Here is a 19,998-nt window from a genome sequence, read left to right on the forward strand (position 1 = left end):
GGTGCCTCTTCTTTATTCACGCCCCTAAGATGAGGTCAGGGACCTTCTACTCAATAAGCGGATTAAAGTTTTAAGCATGTTTCTCCATATAATAGAATGAGAAAGAGAAGAATTTGATGACCAGAAGTCATCAGAATACCTTTTCTTAAACCAGGCCACCCATAAGCAGTCTTTGGATCTGAGAAAGTCCCGCAGCAATTTACAAGTAAGGGCTGCATTAATATAAACTATTTCCTCAGTCCCAAACTACCCTCTTTCTTTGGTGAGGTAACCCAATTCCAATTCGGATGCTGAAGTTTCCTTCTTTTTCAGCATTTGTTCCCCATAAGAAATTTCCCTCTCAAATCACCTTTATAATAGAGGATGGAAGCTTGAAAACAGAACACCGATACAAAGAATATGAATATAGAACTGCTTTGCTAAGTTCTAATCTTCCTACAAGACATAGGTTGGCTCCATTCCAAGAAAACAGTTTAGAGGTCATTTTGTCCACCGAAGTTTTGCATGAAATTTTATTTAGGCCATGACACATCAAAGGCATGCCTAAATAACTGGAAAACAACCTTGTTTGTATTGAAAGAGTCCTTCAATTCTCCTCCTCCGTCTAATAGAGTTGGAGAAGGATAAAGTACTCTTATTTTAATTTATGAAGAGCCGAGATAAGGTTGAAAACTTCCTCAAGGCTTGTGAAATATGAATAGCTGTTCTATATTCACATTGAGAGGTAATGAGGAGATCATCTGCATAGAGCAGGTGATAAATCTTCAAGCCAATTCTCTCGGCAAGCTTAGAAATCTTAATTAGACCTGCATTTACTTTATGAGCAGTCATATTAGAGAAAATATTCTGTAACAATTGTGAAAAGAAAAGGGGGATAATGAGCAGCGCTGCCTTTAACCCTTTCTAGGTTGGAAAAATCCATAATGAGAACCATTTATCAATATAGAATACCAAGTAGAATGAATAGACTGCATAACCCATTGTATCCATTTCTGACCAAACCCCATTACTCTTATAACCTCTTCTAAAAGGTCCCACATAACTGAGTAATAAGCGTTGGTAAGATCTACTTTCAAAGTCAATTTCTTAGGACATCTTTTATTTGGGAAGCCTCTAAGCAATTCATGGGAAATAATAATATTATCTTGTATTAGTCTTCCTTAGTAAAAGTAGCCTGCTCCTTTCCAATCAGCTTTGGAAGAAGATTAGAGTGTCTTAGTAGCCAAAGGTTTTGTAATCACCTTGTAAGTGACATTACATAAAGTAATAGGTATAAAATCTGGTGTTCTGACTTATCAAAAAAAAATCTGGTGTTCTGGCAGCATGATCCTTCTTTGGTATCAATGTAATAAAAGTACTTGAGCAAGTTAGCAGCAGATTAAAAACGATTCACTGCATTAGTTAAATTCATGCCAACCGTGTTAAAATGCTGCTGAAAAAATCGTACTGGGATGCTATCAGGTCCAGGAGTTTTATCTGCAGCCATAGCCATCGCAACATCCTTCACTTTCTGAAATGTGCAAGTCATCTTAAGAGAATTAGCCTCCTCCATGGAAAGGACTGATCTAGGTTGAAGCAGATTGGTTGTTACTTGGAGCAAACAAGACTTTGTCATAACGTTGATTGACTCTATTTTGATTAGTAATCCAAAAGAAGTTTTGGGTTTTGGCTTGCACAAATCGAGAGCCAAGAGCTATATTTATATACAAGAATAGGGTACAAAAAAAGGAAACCAAATCAAAGAAAAACAGAAAATATGCCAAAATTTACGTGATTCCATGATTATGGGGATCTTATCAACGTGATCCCATGACCACCATAATACATTCCCCATTCACTTGTTTCTAGGCACTCAGTTTTAATCTCACCCTCATACTCCCTAAACATAGCAGCCCATGTTGCCTTTCTCCTCAAATATGATCCGTCAAAGTTCATAGCAAAGCAACCAAAAGGGGGAAATTCCCATTTGAAGTGCTGAATTGGAGTTATAAGCAAGTTTTCAATGTAGCCATCACCAACCTAAGTGTTAGAATATTTAACAACGTAAATACGATGCTCTTCCCAAAAATTTGTTGTCATCCTTGAAATAAGGACGATTGAGATTTGTAGTGTTACTTATCCAAAACATTAGATCTGAATTTACCGGATATTAACAGGGCTAGGCTAATGATATGACAAAGCCTAGCCCTGTTAAGAACCGGTAAATTTAGATCCTAATGTTTTCAAGGATGATAACAAGCTCTTCTTTGCTAGTGACTACCAAAAGATATTGGAAGAGCATCGTATTTACGGTGTTAAATATTCTAACACTTAAGTTGGTGATGGCTACATTGAAAGCTTGTTGATAACTCCAATTCAGTCCTTCAAATGGGAATGTCCCCGTTTTGGTTGCTTTGCTATGAATTTTGATGGATCATATTTGAGGGGAAAGGCAACATGGGCTGCTATGTTTAGGGAGTATGAGGTTGAGATTAAAATAGAGCGCCTAGAAATAAGTGAATGGGGCATGTATTATGGTAAAGCAGGTCATGAGGCAGAGGGTCATGGGATTTGTGAAGGCTATGTGAAGTCTGTGTACATAATTGTGTGTGTGTGGTGTGTGATTTAAATGAAAAAGAAAAAGAGAAAAGAAATATAAAATAAAGTGGGACCCACATCACTTTTTAAGTGATTTGTGAGACCAAAATTGGTCTCTGCTGCTCTCTCTCTCTCCTGACTGCTCTCAGCTTCTCCTTTTTTTCTTTTTTCTTTTCTTTTCACTTCAACTTCCATTGTTGATTGCTCCTTCATCTTTTGTCGGATTGAGGTGCCGTTTGAGGCGAAACAAAGCTTGTAGCGAGCTCTAAGTATCCATACTATCAATTTCCAGATTTGAGTCTTCCTTGGAGCTCGAATTTGGAGGACCTATTCTAGGGATTTCGGCTTGGATTGTGAGGTAGGGACATCTTAAGCCATGGAATCTTGCTCTATAATGAATCATGCTCCTCTATGTGTGTTATAGCATGTTTAATTGTTGTTGATTTTGATTAAAATGATTTAATTGACAACATGCTAGTTATGTAAATGTGTATAACATGGTAGAATGAAAAGTATGTCTATGTGATGGTTGTTTACATTTTTTTTTGAGGTTACTAACATGCTATAATGATGCCATGAGAACATGCTTATTTATTATTGTGCTAAGTTCCCATTTGTCATTATATTGAGATCATGACATGAGCCTACATCTCATTGGGTTGCATGAAAAAGGGAAGTGGTTGTCTTGAAATGAAAATGGGGATTTGGGAATGAATGTTTTGGAAAAAAAAAAATTTGGTTTTGACAAACCCGGTCGCTGCAGGGTTACCAACGGGCCGGAGGTTAATGTAGCCTAGGGAGGACTAGGGAGAGTACCCTAGCGTGGTTGAGCTATTCGGGCCCCTCGACGGCGCCACGGGGTCACCAAGGGCCTAGGGACGGTAGCCAATCCTCCTCTCGTCGCGGCGGGGTTACCAAAGGGGGTTACATTAACTTTGAACGTGATGGTTTTGAGAATGAAAACGGGGAGTGACTTTAACATGCATTGCATCTCACTCCATTTGCATTTGTGTGTGATTGAATTTGACTTGTACTTGTAATTATTTTTCCCCTTCAATGCATGTCCCCAATCTCCCATTGGCCTATGCTTTATTTGGATTCACTAGGACACAAGAATTGTGTCTTAAGTGTCACCTGCTGAGCTATATACTCACCCCTATATCTATATATATTTTTTTTCAGGTCTTGGAAAGGAACTGGTGGATGACAACCCACCTCAAGCTTGAACGGCGTTAGAAGTCCACTTTTGTATCTTTGTATATTCCCCATTATTTTGTAAAACACTAGAAGTGCAAAGGTGTATAATTATTTTGTGGAACTTTGTCATGTAATATAACTAAAGTATTGATGATGTTTTGGATGGGGATTTGATAGTATGCAACTTGTTGATGAATGGATGGATAATCCTAGTTTGAAGCATTGTCTAGATTAGTTGGTTGTATCATTATCTTTTGTTGCCGTGAATTCGGAATTTGAGCCATGACAGGTTAAAATGCAATTAAACAGGTTGTGATAGGCCTATTTTTAGGGGAGGTCATGCCGAATTTTTTATTATTTAAAAAGTAGTAGTTTTGAGTCGTTACAATTAACAGGGCTAGGCTAATGATATGACAAAGCCTAGCCCTGTTAAGAACTGGTAAATTTAGATCCTAATGTTTTCAAGGATGATAACAAGCTCTTCTTTGCTAGTGACTACCAAAAGATATTGGAAGAGCATCGTATTTACGGTGTTAAATATTCTAACACTTAAGTTGGTGATGGCTACATTGAAAGCTTGTTGATAACTCCAATTCAGTCCTTCAAATGGGAATGTCCCCGTTTTGGTTGCTTTGCTATGAATTTTGACGGATCATATGTGAGGGGAAAGGCAACATGGGCTGCTATGTTTAGGGAGTATGAGGTTGAGATTAAAATAGAGCGCCTAGAAATAAGTGAATGGGGCATGTATTATGGTAAAGCAGGTCATGAGGCAGAGGGTCATGGGATTTGTGAAGGCTATGATGGATTCATTTGAATTCTGCAAATGACGACCGTTCACTTTGATGAGGAGGAGGCCAAACCACTTGCAAAAGAAGATCTACTTGCAGATTTTGTTAAATGTTTGATTGCTGAGTTTAATTCTGTAAGTGTTTTATTTCAGCAGTTGAGTTTTTTGCTAAAGACTTGAATTTTTTAGTGTTTGAATTTGTATTTGGAGAATTACTTTCCACTTCTTCTTTTGGAAACAGGTTCAAATTTCTCATGAGTTTGATTCTATCTTTGTTGGAGTTACTTGATGATCAACTTGCAATTGGTTTTCTTGCTGCTTTTTTACCTGATTGAATTGTTTGGTCTTCTTTTTTTCATTTCATTAGAGAAAATTTAAGACCAAGACAGTAGTTTTAGACTAAAGGCTGAACAACATTTTTTTACATCACTGAAAAGCGCTCAAGTTAAGGAACACAGAAAATTTGAGTTAAACCTAGTCCCACTACTTGATTCAGCTTAAGGGTCAATGTATTTCTTTCAAAGGGTCGGCCTTCTTGTACCATAGCTTTCTTTGCTGAAATTCTCTTTTTGAGGGCTCATACTGCAACATCTTCTGTAAACACACAAATTTGGAAGTGTAAATACAAACAAAAAAAGAAGGAAAATTAACTAAAATTGTGTACTTTGAGATATTGTTTATACCAAAATAACTGACGCTCAAACTTACCAATAGCAAGTCTAGCTAGTCTTCGTCGACAGCTAATGACAACTTCCGAGGGCTCCGTTGGTGATAATAATATTCATGCCAGTTTGTTTGCTTGCTTACTCCTACTCCTGACCAAACTTCTTCATTTGGAGTATATGACGATCAGAAGATCTGCTATTTTAAGCATTCTTGTCTTTCGGTCGATCACAAGATTGTGAGTGTTAAGGTCCCTAAAAAAAAATAATAATAATAATAAAAAAAAACCCTTGCCAAAGAGAATTTGGTGATTGAAATTGGAGAAAGAAAAAGCTTAAAATGACTATCGTGTTTGTTTGTTTTGAACAAAAATAAAAGGGTTAATTACTCTAGCCTACCTAAGGTTTAGCTAAATTACTCAGGGATAAAACTTTTGACAAAATTATCATGACACCCCTTGTCCTTAACTTTTGTATTGAAAATGCAAAAATACCCTTGAACACAAAATATATATATATATATAAACATACCATAACTTTCCAATCTATATACACACACACATATATATACATGCCTCAATTATATATGTGTATATGTATATATCCCCGCCATGGGTCACTCCTCGCACCTACTACCGCCTCCATCCTCTTTTGCTCATGGCGGCGCCGCTTCTCTCTCTACACCACCGCCCCAATCTCTCTCTACCACCACCGCCCTAACTTTCTCTCTCTTAATGCACCCAGTGCAACATCTTTTTCACTCTCCTCTATTAATGAAGCCCCAAATCCACAATAATTGCAAACTATTTCTCTCTCTCCTTTGTTATTAAAGCCCTAATTGTTGACAATAAAACCCAATACTCTATCACCCTTATATAGATGAGGTGGATGAGGGTGGGTTAGATGACGATGGTGATGGTAATATCAGCGTCCGGAAAATTGAAGGGATGTTGTTGAAACCGAGGAAAACCAATTGGGATTTCGGAGCTGAGCCTGTAGACATTTGTAAGGGTAGAGATTGATCAAGGTTCGAATCCAACAACAAGACGCTTGCTTGCCCAGAAACCAATTTTACACTTCTACCACCATCACTTCCACCACCCCTACCACCACTCCACTATGATTTCAATCATAATGGAAATCACGAACCCACCATGAAATCCATTCGTAAATGTGTATGCGTCTATCTTGACATTTCTTTTAGTTTCAACTTTTTTTATTTGACTAAACTGAGTAGAACTCACCGGAAGTAGAAGTTGGGATGAGGTTTAGTATTTGATCTGGAGGTACTGATTGTGATCATAAAAAAACAAAAAATTAAGAGGTCCTTCGTTTAATGTTGAACCACCTGGTTCAGAACTAAAAAGGCATTGGGTGAGAGATACAAATGGGTGATGTCTGATTTTTCATTTTATTTTTATAAATATTATACAAGGTTAAAAAGGTAATTTTGTTATCCAAAATGGGTCAATTCATTAGTTAAAGATGTGGCATGTGACTATTGTGGTGTCTTTGTTAACTTTATTAAAACTGAGGGGTTTTTTTGTTAACTTTATCAAACTTTGGGAGAGTGTCATTATTTAAAAAAAAAAGACCCAATTTGTGTATAACTGTCAATGTGATAAACTTTCGGGAATGTCAATGTAATTTACTCTAAAAATTAATTAAAATGGTAAAGTAATTTCACTTTCACTTTGGTCACAATCTTGGGTAACTAATTTAATTGCATCACAAAGTTTTAGTAACTCTGTCAGTTAGGAAATTATTATAACCCTTGTAAGGAAAAGAGGGTTTGAAGGGAGCTTCCAAAATCAAAAAGTCATTTCACTGTAAAGGACTTACAAGAATGCTTTCATTGAAATGAATTTGAGGTGAAAAAGGTGTTTGGTGAACATTATGAAGCACGGGCACCCTTCTCAGGGTTCCGTATCAGTGTCGGACACGTGTCTGAGGCTTGGACACGTGTCCGACACTTCTGTGAAGTGGACACTTCTGTGAAGTGTCCATAAATTATTTTTTATTGAACACGGGGTGGACACAGCTTGGACACGCGGGGGACACCAAGTGGACACGGTGGGGTATATTTTGTAATTTTTTTAAAGAAAAATGGGGTACCTAATTTAATTTTAGAAGTTTAACTCTTTTGTCTGAGATTCTGAACTTTTACTTTTATTAAATTTTATGATTTCATTATATTTATTTTTTTATTTGATTCATTCATCTCATTACTGGAATTAAATAAACTTTTAGACCGTAGCAAGAAAAACAGAGAGAAATCAGAACAATTATATTTGTGGATGTGTGTAAAATGTAAACTATAAAGTTGTTGATAAATTGCTTTGTTCTTAATTAATTGAAGTATTTCTTTTATTGCAGTATTTTTTTTGGGAGGTTAGATTTATGGTATTGTGAATTATGAATATATATATATAAAATTTTATAGACGTATCCATGTCCTTACTTCATAGAACATAACCTGTAAAATTTGTCTATGTCCTATTTTTTTGAAATTTGTCGTGTCGTCGTATCCGTGTCGTACCCGTGTCGGCGTATCCGCGTCCTTACTTCATAGAACATAACCTTTAAAAAGTTCTTCTATTTGTAAAAGTCATTTTACTTTTGAAAACAAAATGGCACAAATTTACCATAATATCCTTACACAATTCTTTGAATTGTATGGACAGTGACTGAACGAACGAGATTAATTTTTACACCTTTTTCTATCTCTATCTAATCCTTATATATAATTTTAATTAATAATAAGTGGCTTTTTTTTTTTTTTTTTTTTTTTTTTTTTTTTTTTAACAAGACTTTATCATGTCTATATAATAATTACATAATTTAAACATTGTGGAGGGAAAAATCTCCACTAATCACAATATACCACATGGCAGCAAAAGAGCAGCCCATTAACACCCAGAAGCCCATCATCAGTCGAATGCCCAACAACCAAAAACATACACACATGTCAACTTGGCCCGATTAGACAAAAGAAGCTCCACTTGGCATATAGGCCAATGGATAACCCAATCTCGGCAAGCCCATAAGTCCATAACGCTCGGCATAAAAGAAATATACACATGATCAGTAAGCATAAATACCCACGTCTGGGAATAAAGCCAGAAAACGGCTCCATGTAATTATCTAAACAGAGCCTATAAATAGAGCACGAATGAGAATGAAGAGACATCGAATTCCCAATATTGTTACTCTCTTTAAAACCTATTTGTTTCCTTGTTAAGTTTTGTGTATCTTCTCTGATTTATTTCTTTTAGTGCTCGAGTGTGAGAAATTGCACCTACACTTTGGCGCCGTCCGTGGGAATTCGATACCAAAAATCCGTTCTCTACCGCTTACATACAACAGTGCTCCAAATGGCGACAGGATCAGACGTTGCACAACCGCGACAATAAGAAACCATACAGAAAATACGTGAAGAGATGCAAGTACAACTTAACGTCCTTCGACAAGCCAATAAGGCCAACATTGAGTAGATCAACACGCTGAGACAAACTCAAGAAGCCAACGTGGTGCAAATCAACGCTCTGCGTGAAGAAAATGAAAGATTTCGAGGTGACGCTCGGCGGAATGATCCACCGAACAACCCTGAGCCCAAACAACAGAACGAAAATCCCCCTCTGGAGCCAGGTCCCGACGACCCTCTTCTCCAGCGGAGGGTTCCACGGCAACAGCTTAACAGAACATTGGATGAGGCCAACGATACAACAAGCCAATCCCGCATTATAGGGAACTCTACTGTGGGAGGACCTCGAACCACCAAGGGCCATCCATTAGATGATGCTGATTCAAGTAGGAGAGAAGCGTGGATCCCAGCAGCTGACCAACCGTCTTCAAGGAATGACTTCATCGCTAGGCTTCGAAAGAAAATGGACGAGCAAATCAAAAGGCTAAAATCCTAAACACCCGAAGACATGGTGAGGGAATTCACTGCATCAATAGTGAAAACTATTTTCACAGATGAGATAGAACGGGTAGTGAGACCCAAGAAATTCACAATGCTAAAATTCACCAAATTCAATGGAACCGGAGATCCTCTCTAGCACCTAAACCATTACACTCAGGAAATGACACTGGAGGCGCACAACGATCCGTTCATGTGCAAAATATTCCTATCCAGTCCGACTGGGGTGGCCCTCGAGTGGTTCAAAAATCGCCCATGTAAGTCAATCCCAAACTTTGAATCATTGTGCGTCACATTTCTTACCCAGTACTGCGGCAACAAGAAGCAGAAAAAAAACTATTGCTAGTCTCTTCACGATTCGGCAGATGAAAGAAGAGTGCCTGCAAGCCTTCCTCACTTAGTTCAACCTGGAATCCTCTGGCATTTTAGACTGTAATCAGGATACAGCCATAGAAGCATTTAAGATAGCCATGGTGCAGGGCTCACGTTTTCACTCTTCTCTAAATTCCGACTAATATGTCAGAATTGAATTCACAAGCGCAAAACTATATCAGACTTGAAGAGAATAAGGTAACCCCGGCAGCAAAGGGCAACTCTGGTCACTGTAGAGAGTCGACCAAAAAAGCGACCGAGCATATCAAGGGTCCAGCGCGAACCCTCGAGCATCGAAGGAATAACCCCCGAGAAGAAATCTCGAACGGCCGAGAAGGTCACTCCACTTAAAGTGACGTTAGCCAGACTGTATCAAGAGACTAAGGCTAGGAACATCTTTCAGATTCCACTACCAATTAGACAACCAATGGAACAGAGGGACTAAAGTAAGCACTATGCATTCCATAGTGATTTTGGTCACTTAACCAATAATTGCAGAAGCTTGAGAAAGCAAGTGGAGGCACTGATAGCCAAAGGCGAGTTAGCTGACTACCTGATTAACCCGGGACAGCAAATGCAACACGAGCGAACCTGGACAACTCCAAAGACTCTGGCAGAAAACCATCATGTTCGGGTAATCAATACAATTTATGGCCGTCTAGAGGAGGACGAGCAACCAGAAAACTCTTATAGGATTCAGCTCAAACAAGTCCATAAGTTGTGAAGGATTGGCGAAATCAATGCTGTTGACTGCAAACCCAATCCTGTACAGGTTTCTTTTCATAAAAGAGATCTCAGAAGGGTACAACACCCATATGAAGACCCATTAGTAGTCAGCCTTCTAGTGGCCAATTACTTGGTCAAACGAGTACTGATTGATTGGTAGTAGTGCCAACATCATAACAAAGTGGACTTTCGATAAGCTAAAATAAGCCACAGATCAAATTCGCCTAACCAGAAGCCCTTTGGTAGGGTTCAATGGAAGAAGAGTGGAGCCCATAGGCGTAATCACAATATCAGTCACTGCTGCTAAAAGATTTCTGAAAGAGAACTTTGTGATTGTGGATATTCATCCAACCTATAATTGTTAATGGGCCGAGGGTGGATCCACCGCATGGAAGGAGTCCCATCGTTTCTACATCAAGTCATGAGGTGCGTTAGCCCGAACGGTCAAGAGGTCATCGATATTTGGGGAGATTAAATGACGGCAAAAGAGTGGTACCACACAACGGTTTATCAGACTGATAAAGGCCAGAAATTGCTGAAATAACAATTACCGGGCTCTTCCTCTTCTGGAGAGAAAGAAGAGCCAGAAGAGGAGCATCCAACTGAGGAGCCCCTAGAGGCCGTGCAGATAGTCGCAGGGGACGAGCATAAACTAACCTACATAGGGACATTTCTGTCAGCCCAGGAAAAGGAGGAGCTGACAGAAATCTTAAGATAATGCTGATATCTTCGCTTGAAATCACTGGACATTCCGGGAATTGACCCACGGATAGCCTGTCATAGCCTAAACGTGGACCCTAACCACCATCTAGTAAAGCAAAAGCAGAGAAGGTTTGCCCCCGAAAGGAACAAAATCATTACTGAGGAAGTCAATCGACTTCTAAAAGCAGGATTCATCAGAGAAGTCCAGTACCCTCAATGGTTGTCGAACGTAGTGGTTGTCCAAAGCTTGTCCGAAAGATAGCTTTTCACTTCCCAAAATTGATCAGATGGTAGACGCTACAACCGGGTATGAGAAACTAACTTTCCTTGATGCTTATTCAGGTTACAACCCGATCCCGATGAGCCCTTTGGATGAAGAGAAAACTTCTTTCATCACCGAACGTGGGACCTACTGTTACAAAGTGATGCCCTTCGGATTAAAAAATGTAAGGGCAACTTATCAAAGGCTAATCAACAAAATGTTCGAAAAGCAGATCGGCCGAACAGTCGAAGCTTACATAGACGATATGGTTGTAAAAAACAAGGACAAGGAAGATCATCTGAAACATCTACAAGATGTATTTGATACTCTCAGAAAACATAGAATGATGTTAAATCCAGCAAAGTGTTCGTTTGGAGTATCCTCGGGCTAGTTCCTCGGTCACCTGGTGAACAATAGGGGTATAGAGGCAAGTCGCACTCAGTTGGGAAAATTGCTACAAAGCAAGGAGCCACGAATAATGAAGGAAGTCTAAATCCTCACCGAGAGAATAGCAGTTCTCAATCATTTTATATTCAGGTTATCAGACAAATACAAACAATTCTTCGATACAATCAAAGTAAGAAAATGAGATATTTAGGGAGCAGAGCAAAAAGAAACTCTCACAAAACTCAAGGAGTACATGACAAACCCCCCAATTTTATCTGCCCCAGAGCCTGAAGAACCATTATACCTCTACTTAGCAGTATCTTGGTCAGCAACTAGCTCGGCTCTAGTAAGAGAAGTGGGAAAAAAGCAATAGCCGGTCTTTTACTCCAGCAAGGCCATGACCGATGCTGAAAGTAGGTACTCAATGGCAGAAAAAATCATCCTTACTCTAGTTCAGGCAAAAAGGAAACTTCGGCACTACTGCGAGTCTCATCGGATAATAGTCCCCCCAACACACCCATTCAGAGCGATTCTCAGTAAATCGGATATTTCAGGTTGGATCACCAAATGGGTAATTGAGTTAAATTCTTTTGATATTCAGTACGAATCACGTACTGTGAAGAAGGGGCAAGTGATTGTAGATTTTCTCTTGGATGCTGGTCTAGGGGAAGAGCAACAAATCACAGAAAGCCCTTACTGGGAGTTGTACGTCGATGGATCCTCGAGCCAGAGCGAAGCCGGAGCAGGGTTAGAAATAAGAACTCTCGAGGGGACCAAATTCCAGCAATCAATCCGACTAGAATTCCCGGTCACGAATAATGAAACAGAATACGAGGCACTGCTGGCAGGGCTCAGACTGGCTAAATAACTCCAAGTAAAGCATCTCAGAGTTCACAGTGATTCACAACTCATCACCAGACAGGTGACAGGAGAGTACACCTCCAGAGAGGAAAGAATGTGTGCATACCGAGAAGAGGTTGAAAGGCTAACAAAGTACTTTGATACAGTCGAGTTTCGGTAAATCCCGAGGGAAGAAAACCCGACAGCCGATCGCCTGGCTTGCGCAATATCCATAGCAGATGAGTCACTAACCAGGGTCATCCCCATTGATGTCCTGGGAACACCGAGCATCACAAGGGGAGTACAGATACTGGTTATTCCATGGGAACCAAGTTGGATAGATCCAATACTAGCTTACCTTGAAAGAAGAAAACTCCCCAATTCTAAGGAAGCACCCAGGCAGTTAAGGATTAAAGCTGCCAAATACTCAGTTGTAGGAGGACAGCTCTTTAGACGATCGCATTCCGGGCCCTACCTCAAATGTCTGACCCTTACGGAGTCCAGAGAAGATTTAAAACAGCTGCACGAAGGGGAATGCAGGAATCACTCTGGGGGCAGATCACTAGCTCACAAAGCTCTGACTCAAGGCTATTTCTGGCCCTATATGGCAAGGGAAGCAGAAGAATACTCCCGAAGATGCGACAAGTGCCAAAGGTATTCCCCCCTTGTCCATCTGCCCCCAGAAGAAATACACACCATGAGCAGCCCATGGCCATTCGCCTAATGGGGAATGGACGTAGTAGGACCTCTACCGCCAGTTGCGTTGCAAAAAAGGTACGCTCTATTGGCCACTGATTATTTCACCAAATGGGTAGAGGCAGAAGCATACGCAAATGTGACTAACGTCCAAGTGAAAAAGTTCATTTGGAACAATCTAATATGCAGATTCAGAATCCAAAAATCCATCATCATGGATAATGGTTCAAATCTGGATAATCAGTACACTCAGCGTTTCTTTGACAAGTACAGAATCAACAAAAAGATGTCGGTTGTGTACCACCCTCAAGACAATGGACAAACAGAAATAACTAACAGGACAATCTTTGCTTGCATAAAAAAGAAGCTCAAAGATAAGAAAGGAAGGGGGTTGAACGAATTGCCAAATGTCTTATGGGCATGCAGAATTACTCCGAAACCCCCCACCGGCGAAACTCCTTTCTCTTTAGCTTACGGTACTGAAGCCGTAATCCCCACTGAAATGGTAGCACCTACCATATGAAGCCTAGCTTGGGAGCATAAATCAAATAATCAACTTCTGGAGCACAATCTGGACCTTTTGGAAGAGAAAAGAGAAGCTGCTGCCATCCGACTAGCAGCCTATCAACAGAAAATAGCAAATAACTACAACAAAAGAGTCAGAGGAAGAAATTTCAATTCAGGAGACCTGGTGCTCCTAAAATCAGAAAAGCATGTTGGCAAATTGGAACCCAACTGGGAAGGCCCATACCGAATCTCAGATGTGATCGGAAAAAGAGCTTACAGACTCCAACACTTGGATGGCACTGAGATAGCCAAGCCAAGGAATGCAATGAATTTAAAAAGGTACTTTTAATAAAGTAATCGTACAATGTTTTCCAGTACTTTATTTTTGCGAATGAATAAAGTGGCCCTTTGTCTTTTTCAGAAATCCCACATCGAATAAAAACAAAACTTTTAGTTGTTATTTAAGATAAAATAATACAAAATCTAAACAGTAGAGTGGACCCCTTGATGGTAGGCAACCCATAATGGGACCCACCATCAGGGGTATCCACTTCACATTTTTTTTTTTTTTTTTTATCTTATTATAAAGAGAAACTTTTCACTCATAAAAAACGATGTCCCACATCGTTTAAGAGATGTATTTCTAAGCCTTTCTTATAAGGCTGCTCTACTTACTTACATATCAGTGTGTGGGACCTATTGGCAATGGGAACCCATTTACGACATTGAAATGTCCCATTGTCAGATGTCTCTACACACTCCCCATATTTTTTTCAAAACAAAAATGTTTCCCAGTTCTTAGAACTTAGGATCCCACATCGACTAAAAAGGGAAAGATTCCCTCATTATTAAAATATGACCTATTGGGTATAAGATCAGCGGGTGGGGGCCTGAATTATGGGACCTATGGAGATTCACAGCCCATCATCAGAAGGTCCGTAATTTAGAGCCTTCCCTGTTTTTTTTTGGGAGAGAAAGTTTCCATTCGAATCAATGCCCCGCATTGACTAGAAAAAAAAAAAAATGTTTTCTTTATTGATAAAACAAAATCACTTGTTTTTAGTATCGGCGGCTCAACTCCCTTGAAAATGGAGGCCCTATTATTAAGTGACAAATCCGATTTTATTACAAAAACCCAGTAAAAAAGGATCGCCCCACATCAGACGCTTCTATGATTGGAACTTCAAAAAGGCTCAATAAAAAAATAAAAAAAAAAAGGCGAAGGATTCAAGAGCAGAACGTCCGACCAAAATTTAGGCAGAAAGTTGATCAAGTCCAAAAAGCCAAATGGTCACAAGAACCGATCGAAAAAACGGGAGAAGGCCTCAAGAGCCGAACGCCCGACTAGATTTGATCAGAAAGTTGATCAAGTTCAAAAAGTCGAATGGTCACAAGAACCGATCACAAAAACGGACGAAGGCTTCAAGAACCGAACGCCCGACCAGATTTGATCAGAAAGTTGATCAAGTCCAAAAGTCGAACAGTTACAAGAACCGATCGCAAAAACAGGCGAATGCCTCAAGAACCGAACTCCCAACCAGATTTAATCAAAAAGTTGATCAAGTCCAAAAAGCCGAACGGTCACAAGAACCGATCGCAAAAACAGGCGAAGGTCTCAAAAGCCGAATACCCGACTAGATTTGATCAGAAAGTTGATCAAGTTCAAAAAGCCAAACGGTCACAAGAACCGATCGCAAAAACAGGCGAAGGCCTCAAGAGCCGAACGCCCGACCAAATTTGATCAGAAAGTTGATGAAGTCCAAAAAAAGCTGAAAAGTCACAAGAACTGATCGCAAAACCAGCCTCAAGAGCCGAACGCCCGACCAAATTTGATCAGAAAGTTGATCAAATCCAAAAAACCAAACGGTCACAAAAACCGATCGTAAAAAAAGGCGAAGGCCTCAAGAGCCGAACGTCCAACCAAATTTGATCGAAAAGTTGATCAAGTCCAAAAAGCCGAATGGACACAAGAACAGATCGGTAAAATGGGCGAAGACCTCAAGATTCGAACGCCTGACCAGATTTGATCAGGAAGTTGATCAAGCCAAAAAATCGAACGGCCACAAGAACCGATCGCTAAAACAGACAAGTACATCAAGATAAAGTTATGAGCAAGAGCTCAAGCAAAAACGATCTCAGAGATTGCAAAAGGAAATTTTTATAAATGGATCGGAGTTTCTACAAGGGAGGTAGGACACCTCAAAAGAAAAAAAAAAAAAAAAAACGCTATTCATCCCCACGTTCTACATTGAACCTCCGAGTAAAAGCATCAACTAGTTCCACCCTAGTTGGAATAGAAGGCGCAACAGGTGTCGAGGAAGGCAACCATTGAGAACTCGAGGGATACTGGAGAGGGGGTAAAACCTCAGGGTCCACCTCGCCCTTCAGTAAGGTAGCAAACTCAACCTTTCTAGGGCTAACAGAAGGCTCAGCATACTCGTCGGTAACCAAGAGCCCCTGCTCGACATCATGCTCATTAGCATCCCCATAATTCCTCTCCTCAGACGGAAGCTGCCTTTAAGCAAATCTAAGACTAAAACCCTTGGCATAACGAAGATTGGCGATTTGAGAGAGACGGTTGAACATATCCAAACCCCCTTCCTTGCAGGACTGGATCAAAGAGTTTGCCTTCCCAAGCTGAAAGTGGAGATCAACAGCTTTATTCTCAAGTTCTTTGGCCCTCTTATTGAAGTACTCAATTGATTTGAGCTGTTGGATCTTCTCCTTCTTCTCTTCAGTAAGAGAAGCCTCCAAAAGATCTACCCTCTTCTGCAAGGTGGTAGACTGATTCGCTTGAAGAGATTCAACTGACAGCTTCTTCATAAAAGCGAACATCAAGAAAGAGCTCTGCAGAAGAATAGCAGAATGTCATCAAAAAGATAAGCAACAAGAAAAGAAAATGAGAAATCAGAAGAATTTATCTCCATTATAGATTTAGGAGCAAGAAAGAGCAGGTCATCAACGCTCATTTGTTGTTGTAAAATCTCATCCCTGGGTTAATGAGACGAGCGGAGGATTTAGGATACATCAAGGGGTTCGGAGTTGGCAGAGATGTTAAACATCAGATGCAGATTTCCCATTTATTACTCGCTGATGATACTTTAGTATTTTATGATGCTGAAGTTTCTCAACTCAAATATTTGAGGTGTACTTTCGCTTGCTTCTAAGCGGTTTTTGGGCTAAAGATTAATGTCGGAAAGAGTGTGCTTGTCCCAGTGGGGGAAATTCCAGACACATCCTCCTTAGTTGCTGTCTTAGGATGTGGAGTTGGTTCTTTTCCACTTCCTTACTTAGGATTGCCTTTGGGAGTTTCTTCTACACGAGTTGGGAATTGGGATCCAGTGATTAGTAGATATGAGAAAAGATTAGCAGGATGGAAAAAGCACCATCTTTCTAAGGGGGGGAAAGTCACACTCATTAAGAGTACTCTCTTATCCCTTTCTACCTATTTTTTATCTCTGTTTCAAATTCCATGTTCTGTTGCTGATAGGATTGAAAAAATTCAGAGGGATTTTCTCTGGGGTGGAAAGGGTGAGGAGTTTAAGTATCATCTTATTAATTGGGATCAAGTCTGCCAACCTTGAGGTTAGGCGGGTTAGGCATTCGAAAAATCATTCCTTTTAATCGTGCTCTCTTGGGTAAGTGGTTATGGAGATTTGGAAGGGAACGCCATTGACAGTGGAGAAGAGTTGTCTCGTGTTGTTTTGGTGAGGAGAGTGGGGGCTGGTCATCTCTTCCTGTCACTATTATGGGAGGTGTTGGTGTGTGAAAATTCATTCGGAAGGGTTAGGATGTTTTTTCCACTCATATTAGATTCAAAGTTCGGGATGGCAAACATGTTCGTTTTTCGAAGGACCTTTGGTGCGGTTATCAGTTGCTGTCTCTTTATTTTCCTAGGCTCTATAGTATTGCAGCCAATAAGCATGTTTTCGTGATTGATTGTTATCATCTTGATAACAATGGAGTTACATGGGATGTGCGGTTTAGGCGGCCCTTTCAGGATTGGGAAATGGAGGAAGCTTGGGTTTTTTTTGGATACGTTATATAGACAGAAGGATATTGGCAGTGGGTGTGATGATATTTTATGGGTTCCTTTGGCTCATGGTCGGTATGGTGTCCGCTCTATGTTCATCTGTTTGTCCAATTTTGTTGGTTCTGTGTTCCATTAGAAGTCTATTTGGCACTCTAAAGCTCCTCTTCGAATCGCATTCTTCGTTTGGACTGCTACATTAGGGAAGATTTTGACATTGGACAATTTGAGGGAAGATTTTGACATTGGATAATTTGAGAAAGAGAGGCAACATCATTGTTAATTGGTGTTGTTTATGTAAAGCTATTACTGAATCCGTGGATTACATTTTTTTGCATTGTCCTGTGGCATTTGATTGTTGGAGTTTTATTTTTAGCATGTTTGGCGTTCTTTGGGTAATGCCTAAGCACTCCTTTCAATTGATTAACGCTTGGAAAATGTGTCCTGTCAAAGAACAAGCTCGGGATTATTGGAGGATTGTTCCACATTGTGTCTGGTGGTGTCTCTGGCGTGAGAGGAATAATAGATCCTTTGAAGGAAAAGAATTGTCTTTAGCTAATTTAAAAATTCATATTCTTCGTTCTTTGTTCTCTTATGTAAGAGGAAGTGCATGCTCCTCGATTGATAATTTCTTTGATCTCTTGGATTCCATTGGTCCATAGTCCTTTTTTTTTGTATTAGGGACACGTTCCCCTTTTGAACGTTTTTCTAATATATCTTTACCTATTAAAAAAAAAAAAAAACTTGTCATCATCCTAGGTGTCTCTTTCCTTACCCTCTCGCTTCGTCTTGCCCATCTCTCATTAATCCCAAAGGCTTCGGTAAAATGATCGACACTTGAAAAAGGTTGCTGGCATCAAACAATAACTACCGGTGACTGCTGGTGTTTTATTCTCACTGTTCTTTGCATTCCTAAAAGTTTTATTCTCTGTGTTCTTTGCATCCCTAAAACTTTTGACAAAAATAAAATGCATTTTGAATTTAGAATTGAAAGAAATTTAAATCAAATTTTTTACTAAATTTTCTTTAATTCTAAATTCATATCTCAGTGCTTTTAAACATAACAATAAATAATTTACTGAAACATTAGGATTTTGAATTGCCAAACATCAATTTTATAATGAACCCAAATATAATTGGTAATAATGACAAGATGTTATTTAATTTGAACTCCAAAGCAGCACAGGGAAAAGAAATGAAAAGGGTTACAATATCTAACCACCATCTAACACACGTCTAAATATTTTCCAGCCAAAATATCTTTCGAAAACAGTCCGCAACAAAGTAGTAGCAAGAGGTAATGCACATCTCAACCAAGTGAATCCAGACTCGCCTCCAGTAGGGGTTGATGTAGAAAACAGGTACAATCCCTAATAACATAGTTATGTAGGACACTGTAAAAGGTCACATAAAATGATTCCATGTCCAAGAAGCCATCATCCACTTCATTGCTATTCACGACTGTTGGGGTTGTTGGAGGTGGCTCAATGGCGGTGCAAGGTCTTGAAAGTGGTGGTCCACAAAGAAGTGGATTGCCAATGTAGGTACTACTATCAAATGTATCAAATTGAACATATCTTTTACTTTGTGGTATGCTGTCGGACAGGTTATTGTACGATACATTGAACATGGCCAGAGAATACAACTCGTTAAGTTGTAAAGGGATTTTCCCACTCAAGTTGTTGAAGGAGAGATCTAATCTCTCTACATTGTATAGGTTTGAAAACGTTGTTGGTATCGTCCCGCTTAGGCCATTGTGAGACAAGTTCAACGCTCTGATTTGGCCTATGTTTCCAATTTCATTTGGAATGTGGCCCGTCAATCTGTTACAGGAGAGATCAATAGCTGAGAATAGATCAAGATTGATTCCCTTGTAAGAGAGTGACATTCCTTTATTAGTGAATGTTACTTGTGCTTCTGGACCCAATGTTACTGATTTGGATTGATAACCTGTAGTGCTGTAAATTTCCATTTGTCCCTCAAAAGTGATGTTATTCAAGCAAGGAGGAATGTGGCCAGAAAAGTGATTGTAAGAAAGATCAATCAAGCGTATATTGGACCAATGGCATAAACTGAGTGAGATCTCACCATCGAAATGGTTGTTGTGCAAGACAAGAATGTTGAGACTCGAAAGGGTACCAATCCAATTTGGAATATGACCAGTTAAGTTGTTAAGGGAAAGATCTAAGATCACTAATGAGCTGCTATTGTATAACGCACGTGACAATGCTCCTTGCAACCTATTTTTAGACAGATGAACATGCTTAATATCTGGGGGGTTGAAGCAAGATGGTATGGTGGTCCCTGTTATTTTATTCTCAGAGGTCA

General features: G+C 39.6%; 1 long non-coding RNA gene across 1 annotated transcript; it reads left to right on the forward strand.

Moving 5' to 3' along the window:
- The first annotated feature begins 2,720 nt into the window (after positions 1-2,720).
- Positions 2,721-3,953, forward strand: LOC132278678 (uncharacterized). Its single transcript, XR_009471102.1, has 2 exons — positions 2,721-2,935; positions 3,760-3,953. It is a non-coding gene; the product is annotated as an uncharacterized LOC132278678 (long non-coding RNA).
- Positions 3,954-19,998: the final 16,045 nt, after the last annotated feature.

The sequence above is a fragment of the Cornus florida genome, unplaced genomic scaffold, assembly GCF_030987335.1.
Source record: "Cornus florida cultivar Cherokee Brave unplaced genomic scaffold, ASM3098733v1 CherokeeBrave_3.0.0_Hap2_Chr10, whole genome shotgun sequence".
NCBI classification, from domain to species: Eukaryota; Viridiplantae; Streptophyta; class Magnoliopsida; order Cornales; family Cornaceae; genus Cornus; species Cornus florida.